The 8,747-nt window shown below is 37.8% G+C and overlaps 1 long non-coding RNA gene across 2 annotated transcripts in view; it reads right to left on the bottom strand.

Moving 5' to 3' along the window:
- The window catches only part of LOC107587117 (uncharacterized), a 16,119-nt gene extending 7,960 nt beyond the window's left edge, over positions 1 to 8,159 (bottom strand). The window contains exons 1-3 of one of the 2 annotated variants that reach the window (XR_001609438.1): positions 7,845 to 8,159; positions 6,919 to 7,015; positions 6,724 to 6,795 (exon numbers count right to left, since the gene is read on the bottom strand). This is a non-coding gene — a long non-coding RNA (uncharacterized lncRNA). The remainder of the gene's footprint in view (positions 1 to 6,723; positions 6,796 to 6,918; positions 7,016 to 7,844) is intronic. The other variant, XR_001609437.1, reaches the window with a different exon arrangement.
- Positions 8,160 to 8,747: the final 588 nt, after the last annotated feature.

Here is an 8,747-nt window from a genome sequence, read left to right as displayed (position 1 = left end):
AGTGTTACAAGCTCTTGGTGCATAAAGAAGATCTGTAAAGTTGAGAAGACTAAAGTCTCAAATCCAAAAAGATATTTTTTATAAAAGTTAAGAGTCAGCCACGCCTACCTAAAACGGCTCATTCTAACACGCCCCCACATGTCTACATCACTATGTGAAAATATTAGCATAATGCCGCCCAAATGTGCACGCAAAGAAAGAAGGCGTGGTTTCAGGAACAGCAGTAGTGTTGATAAAGCCATGTCAGGGAGATGCTGTGTGATTCAGTGCAAAAGCACTTTATTTGGCCTTCCGGAAGTAGATGCAATTAGGAATCATTGGTTAAGATTTATTTACAACAGAACAGCACAACCCAGATGTTCGAATTTGTGCAAAGCATTTTATGGACGACTCTTTTATAGAAGAGTACAAGGCTGGCTGTGCACAAAGGCTATTTAAAAAAAAAAAAAAGGGTCAATTCCGACTTTGCAATGACAATCTGGCGCTTCTGAATCAGTGACTGTAAGTATGTTTTGTTACTAGTTTAAGTATTTGCTATTGACTGTTCAAATGTGGAGTTTTGCGCAGCGCAGAGTAACGCGTCGTGTGTGTGTGTGTGTGTGTGTGTGTGAGAGAGGGGAACAGGGTCACATCACATCATAGTAGAGTGACCTGCCTGTCAGAAATCATAACACGTCAGCTGTCGGCTTGTGTACTGCATCATCACTGTGTCTGTCACGTGACTCTGTTGCCCATTCGGGCTTGAACTGATGGTAAAACTGGCCAAATTGTCCCCCTGGCCTTTGTCAATCATGGCCTCCTAATAATCCCCAACCACTTGATTTGCTCTATGACTCTCTCTCCTCTCCACCTGTAGCTGGTGTGTGGTGAGCGCACTGGCGCCGCTGTCCTGTGGCTGCAGTCGCATCATCCAAGTGGATGCTGCACACTGGTGGTGGTTGAGGAGAGACCCCCCCCCATATGATTGTAAAGCGCTTTGGGTGTACAACAATACACAATAAAGTGCTATATAAATGCATCATTCATTCAATCATTCATTCATTCATTAAAACTAATTACATTATTAACGGTCTTGATATTTACTTTGAAAGCTTGAAGCTCGCGATTATGGTAAGGGACGTTACATTTCCGACGCGTGCTTGTGGTGTTCGGCCAATCACAATGCACTGGTTCAGCTGGCCAATCAGAGCAGACTGCACTTGTCAAAGGAGGGGGCTTTGTTGAAAACGACGTGTTTGAGAGAGGCGGGGCATTGAGGACCTACAATAATGTACAGTATTTGAAAAATAATGTGTTTTTTGAACATTAAAGCATGTCAACATATTCTGTTACACCAAATACACAAAATAATGATCTTTAAAATAGCAGCATACATAACCTTTTTCAATACAGCAACCTGTACACTCTCTCAGTTATACTTATCTGCCTTCCATCTGTGTGCGTTATCAAGATTATCTTTTTTTTTTTCATTTTTAATGGTGACATGTTACCATGATTTATTCAAATAAAATCTCTGGCTCTCTGTTTTAATCCTGTGGTATTAGTCACTGGTCGCTAATGCCAGATTACTTTCCTAGCCATTCTTCCTGTGATAAACGACTGGCAGGCAGCAGCAAAAAATAGATCAAAACCACTGGGAATGAGAGGAGGAAAAAGAAAAAAAGAAGAAAGAAGCTGAAAGAGCGGTAAATCATTATACTGAGACACCCAACAGGGCTGGAAAATGCCACCCATGATTCCTCTGCCACAGCTAATCAAAGCCCACATGGTGATTAGGGAGGAGAGGATGGGACGCTCGTGCTCCTTCCATCTTGAAAAAGCTTTTAGTGAATCAGTGTTCTGACAATACCTTTTCTAGTAGATATATTAACTGAAATAGTACCTGTAAAAATGGCTTGTTCTTTACTGCTTCTATGGTGCCATTCTTGTGCAACTTTACAAAACAAACAAGATTTATGGATAAGACAAAAATACTTGATAAACACTAAAGCCAAACTCACAGCCCTTATGGAGTGGACAAATGAAAAAAAATGAAAATATAAAGCTAAAAGATTGCAAATAGAGATCCTCATTGGTCACACCTGATCTTAAGGTCCAATTCTTGCTATTAACAAACCATTAACTATTACTTTTGCCCTCAATAAACTATTCATTTGCTGCTCATTAATAGTTAGTAAGGTAGTTGTTAAGTTTAGGTATTGGGTAGGATTAGGGATGTAGAATATGTGCTGTATAAGTTCTAATAAAGAGCCAATATGTTATTACAATTTTTTTCAACTACATGCACACATTTTCAAAACTTTGCCTCTTTTTTTCAAAACTTTACACACAAATCCAAGAATTGCACACACAAAGTGCTAAATGCCTCACATCTCTTGCAAAATGAAGCACTGCATTCAAAATATCACAAACACATCTCAAAAGCAAACATTTGCAAACACCTTTGCCATAATATTAATTCCTGTTAATTTATTCGATTTTTTAAATTAGAATTTATCTATTAGATTTTTGTGTGTTACATAGAGAATTGTGTGTTGTGTTTTGCCGAGTCAAAGGCCGAGAATTAGAGTATGGTTTTGCAGATTTGGTGTGTGGTTCTGGTGTTTGAGTGTCAGGTTTCAGAAATTGTGAGACTAGTAAAGATTTTGTGTGTAAGCAGTTGAAATAAAAACTGTAATAGGCATGCTAATAAGCAACTAGTTAATAGTGAGAATTGGTCCCTATACTAAAGTGTTAACTACTCATTTAAATACAAACATAGACAAGATTCAAACTCGCAAGCGACCAGTCAAGAAGTTAGAACAAATCAAATGGTATTTGCTGCTGGTTTAGTTTTTGGGTTTATTTTATAATTCCACAACTGTCTGATGTCAGAATGATGAACACATTAATATGTGACAGCAGTGACTATTCAGTGTTAATAAACTGTCTAATCCTTTTACAGTGAAATTACAAGCAGGATACTATTAATCCTAAACAACACAACAAATGATTATAGTTGTGCTGTTCTTGAAGAATCCTAACATTGAGTGGCTGAAATTTATTTTTAGCTAGATCCCATATCATTTCAATCTGACCTTGCTGGATTCAGCTGCACATTTCAGCGTTGATTGTTTTGTGAACCTTTTACAATAAAATTCAGGTTTTGCAAAGAGACTGTTATTGACTAATGTGTAGATAAAAAACTATATTGGACTTGTCAGTAAACCCACACCAGGTCAAAGAGAGGTCAAATATTTTATATTTTAAGTGTTTTTGTCATTTTAATATATATTTATTTAATTATTATTATTAATTATTTATGTATTGTGTTTAGATTTCTTGTGTGTGTGACCCCTTTAAGTGCTCTGGGATCTAAGATTAAGACGCCATTTTTTCCCACACCCAGATCAGGTAACCCATTGTATCAGCACACACGCTCGCCTGCACTATAATGATGTCAGCTCAAAATAGTGATGGAGGAAAATGTTAAATTTAGCCTCATAACTTGAAGTTTCTAGGTCATCCTTACCTGGGATTGACAATGAAACTTTTGTGGTGTCAGCCTAGATCCTTAACAATTCAATTACGACAGCTCTTTTTTTTTTTTTTGAAGGGACATTGCCCTGGAGCGACCAATGGTTAAATGACTCTTTCTAAAGCAATATCTGGGCCAACCGTACTTGGGATTGAACTTGCAGTCTTTGTGGCTGTAATCCAAGTCCTTTACCATTAGGGCAGTACATCTCCCTTGTTGAGGATTGTGTCCTGGAGTAACTAGTCATTAAACACAGAGGCACAACTTTAAGGTCACCAGTGCTTGAGGTTGAACCCACAGCCTTAGAAATAACAATTCAGAGATAGTTCTGACATAGAAGAAAGAAAGTTATATGGGTTTGGAACAACATGAGGGTTGAATAAATGATGACGGAATCATTTTTGGGTGAACTATTCCTTTAAACAATATAGGCTACCACAACTCCCTTGCTGTTTCACACATTTCTATTTAATATAATGACAAATAATTGAATAAACTGGTGGTGAAATGATTTTCTTAAGCACAATTGTGTATGTTGAAGTACTCTGAGTGTGTAACTGTTTTCTTAGTGCCTTTGGGTGGTTCATTTCTTCCCACCAGAAGGATCATGACTTTTTCCTAGATATTGATTGATGGTCTGTTTGAAAATCTCTTTTTTGATATCTGCTCACAGTTTAGAAGTAAAACCATAGAACTTTTCACAACCCCACACTTTATCTATTTCTTTATTTGCTGATTTAGTATTAGGTTTGGACAATTTTCAAATTGCAGTTAGTCATTTAAAGGAGTACTTCAAAATTTAAAAATTCTAATTCTGTCATTATTTGCTCACCCTAATATTGTTCCTAACAGGAATGCAGTTTTTTCCCTTGAAAAACAAAAGGAGAAATTAAGGATCTTTAGCCAGCTATAGTCCATATAATAACAGAGAAGCTTTTTCAAGCCTTAAAACAGATGAAAATCAACAGGCGAAGCACCATAAACTAGTCCATAAGACTTTTATAGAATAGAAGACTTTTATCAGAATATTTCAAGACTTCTAAAGTCTTATAATACTTTAATGTAAGGAAATGACCTCAAATTTAGGTCAGTCTAAAATTTTTTAAATCCCATTCACATTTTTTAAAAATTCTCCTTTTGTGTTCCGTGGAACAAATAATGATGCTTATATGTTTGGAACTGTTCCTTTAAATGTTTGCAATTTTAATCTAACAGTTAAATTCAAAATCAACAGTATAATGGCAGATAAAAGTAAAAAATATAAGCATATACAAACAAAAAACATTATCGGAAAAAGTTTGATTTATAAAAGTTGTTTGCTCTCGTTTTAAACCCATATATCAAAAACGGGACCAAACATCATCAATCAGCATAGGAAAAAGTCAGGTCAAAATGGTCATTTTTGGCTTAACTATTCTTTAGTGTTAAAGTTAAATGAATCTCACAGCAGGTTTAACTGTATTAGCCATGAAATAGCTGCTGATTAAACAGATGTGTAATGTTATAAAGCTTAACTGGCCTATAATGTATATCGCTGAGCTGAAATGCACACTCACACATACACAAGTGTCAGTGATACTGACAAAGACAGAATTGATGTACATATGTATTGCTTGTGAGAAAACACACTTATACACTTGCAGACAGCAGCATTAACACAATGCCCATAGTACAACGTTTGAGTTTAAATGGCGGTCATTTACAGATTAGCTATAACTAAGTGTACACCGCTCTGATATGCTAGCCATGTCTTTCTGTCAAAAGCAATCACTGTTGCACAAAAGCCATAGTGGTATTTTATTCCCTCGACTTGTATCTGCAGGCATACTGGTTCAGATTCAGCACACAGGTGAGGTTTTAATCGCTCTAATGCACAAAGGTCAAAACAGGTCCCTGTAGTGGCCAGGCTAATTATTTTGATTAAAATCTCTATGTAGATTATGCATTCTACTTTTTATTTATTTTAATATTTCCTGTCTTTACATGCAACATGAGCCGTTAATGATAACATTTTGCTCTCGCTCTCTCCAATCATTTGCCAGCAGTGTGTATTACCCAGGGCATTGCAGAGGAGGGGGTGTCTGCCTCACCGTTCGCGGTCCCACATGCAGCAATTATAATCATGTAAGCAGATGAAGTTGTTTGGCTATCAGCAAGTTCTCCCTGCTCACCTCGAAGGCCAACAGCTAAAAAATAATCACCTCTTTGCCATTCTGCATGTAATTCACTCCAAACTGACTTCATAAAGAGCCTTGGCTCTCTTTCAGCCTCTGGTAAGTGTCCTGAGACAATCCGACAGGTCAGAGTGATAGAGCTGAGAGAGAGCATGAATACAGCATCTGTCATGCATTATTTAATCTGTTGTGAGTTTGGCTGAAAGGATTGTTGTCAATTCTCAGCGCGAGGGATTCGGGAGGTTCCTTAGTTTTATGTCGAGGTCTTCACAGACGATCAAGAAAATCAAAAATGTCATCAGGAACATCATCACTGTTTGTGCTTGTTTATCCACCCTTAAAAGGGATATGAAAATTTACAGTGGTAAACATAGTTTCTGCAAAAATCCACCATTGTCATCCACAAAATGTTTCCCTTTCAGAAAAAGACCCTGGTAATCTCACAGATGTTTCCTCTAGAGTTTCACAAAGATATCTCAGCAATGTCTAAAACTGTGTGCAAAATTGCCGATATGCCGAAGTCTGCGGTCAAATTTCAACATGAACTCATCTTTTTCTCATCATCATTTTTGAAGACCAAAACATCTGAGGTATAAAATCCACATTTTAAAGTTCCATTTTTTTTATACTGGAGTAAAGCAACTGCATTAAATATCCAGAACACTGAAAGAGCAATGCCATTTTGAGAGCACTAAAACAATATTAAAAATTATCAGTACTTCTAAAACGTGTTAATTTTTTTAAACGTTGCAAACATGAATCTAACGATATGGTCAACTGAACGGCAAGTTGTAAGAACTCAAGTGCAGCTTTTATTTAACATTTGTTTCAGCAGCTGTTTTTTTTCTCTATTTTACAATGTTGCCTTTTTCACATAATTAGAATAAAAAAGAAGAAAGAAAGAAAGAAAGGACAAGATGGATGTCTAATTGTTGTGAGTATGAATGTAGCATGCATATGAGTTATTGTCAAAAGAAACAGAGGAGCTGATGGGGTGAAATTAGAACGTATTTTTCTACACCCATCAATTACCTGGTAGAAACTGCTGGTGCTGACAACATGGAGCCCCAGAAGACAGCAGCAAAAAAGAAATGTAGGAAAACACTGGGAGGTAGAGAGAGAGAGAGAAGTCGCAGAGAAAGCCGTGGGGTTGAATGATTGTTTACGCTGTGTTAGCGGCTGACCTGTAAGTGTGTTCTGAGACTCTGCGTTCTGTCTCTCACTCACCACGGTTATGTCAGGGTCATCTCAGGGTCGTGTGCCGCGCTCTCCGAGGTATCATGTTCCCCTCCTGTTCTTCTGCCTCCATCCATGCGTGACAGCACTTGTGTTGAGACAAATATTGAAACAAAGTGCATTGGATATATATCAATGTACTGTTTAATTTCCTTCCTTATGAGTTTTAATCAGAAAGCAACTTTTTCATGTTGACGTTGAGGTGTTTCTGTGATTTGTATTTGTTTTGAGTTCAGATGGAGTGTTTTTGGATGATTAACATGGGTTTGTCTTTCCAAGTTAACCAATCAATAATAATTCCTATCTTTAATGTATTGTTTGGCCAAATCAAGACACTTTTTCATAAGATTTTTCATAAGCCTTCACTTTGCTGTGAGTTATCGTACCTTCCCATAACATTCCCCTGTGATTGAAGGGGAAGTGTCCCTGACGTGATTTATGAATGTTAATTGTGGTATTCAAAAATTCAAAATGGACTGCACTGAAAAAAGGGGAAAAGAGTAAAAAAAATAAAAAATAGCAAAATTAACATCTGGAAAAGCTATTGAAATCGAAGCCAAATTCTTGTCCTGGGAGTAAAGCAAAACCAGTGCTGAATTTGAACGAGCTGCACCCTGGAGATTACTAAATATTTTCCCCTGTCAACTAGGCCGCAGGCCCTCAATTCCCCAGACCTGTGACCTCTACCAACCCCTGCTCCATATTTCCTTTTCGTCTGGAGAGGGTTTTACACTGTACTAGTGCAAGATGTATTTGTATTTGATATCAAACTAGCATCAAATGTGACATAAATCATGAATGAAGCGGCCTTCGATTTTGAAACTTTTTCCGCAACGCACCCTTGAAAAGACGAGAAAACAATATGGTTTTTGAGTGCGTTACCCATGGAGACTGATAGAGACTGAAGTAAAACCCACCTGCAGATCCGGGGGAACCGCTGTTGCCAAGGCCTACACAACAGTCCCTCTGGATGCCTCTCGTACATGAGAATGACTTGAACTGTTTCCAGAAGCTCTAATGATCTTTCTCCCTCTCTCTTGCTCTCTCTCTATGTCCTTTTGTTTGTCTCTTCACTCAAATCATCCGTAAACCTCTCAGTCTCTGGTTTTCCTGTTCTGTGTGACCCTGAGAATGTCGTTGATCCGAGAACGGGCTCTCGGAGTGGAGTTTGTCCTGCTGTGCTCATGGCAGTCATTGCACATGAGATGGACCTGAAAATGGGCTTTGTTTGAGATTAGTAAACTACGTGATTACTGATCACTGCCAGGTGCATGCTGGTTAGAAATGCTATTCAACTTGCTGTGACGTCCCTATAAGCGCGATAAGGTGTGGTCACACTTAATGTTATTCATTCAAATTTCGCAGACGATATATAGTTTGTTACACAAATTCACTGATGACCAACAGAAAGCTGCATAGTTTGAAAGTGACTTCTGTGAGAGCTGTGCTTCGTTCATTGAAAGTGACTTCTGTGAGAGCTGTGCTTCGTTCATTGTTACGCTATCGTAGGGTGACCATACGTCCTCTTTTCCCCGGACATAAAAAATGCGTCCGGCCGGGATTTCTAAATCGCCCAAAATGTCTGGGATTCGGCTTTTGTTTTTTTTTACAGTTGCCATTCATTCGCAGCCGACACATGACAGATCTTCAATGTTGAAATATGGTTGAAATAAGGTCAGTTCTTGTTTCAATGTTGAAACAACGTTGAAATAATGTTTAATGCTAAATGGTTGAAAAAGGTTAACAAAAACACTTACAAATCAACCTTGATTTTTTTTACAAGATCTGTACGTTGAATCACATGTCTTCAACAGCATACA

Source organism: Sinocyclocheilus grahami, unplaced genomic scaffold, assembly GCF_001515645.1.
Source record: "Sinocyclocheilus grahami isolate Dianchi unplaced genomic scaffold, SAMN03320097.WGS_v1.1 scaffold89.1, whole genome shotgun sequence".
Lineage (NCBI taxonomy): Eukaryota > Metazoa > Chordata > Actinopteri > Cypriniformes > Cyprinidae > Sinocyclocheilus > Sinocyclocheilus grahami.
Note: the sequence above shows the minus strand (reverse complement) of the source record. Positions and strands in the feature narration are given on the sequence as shown.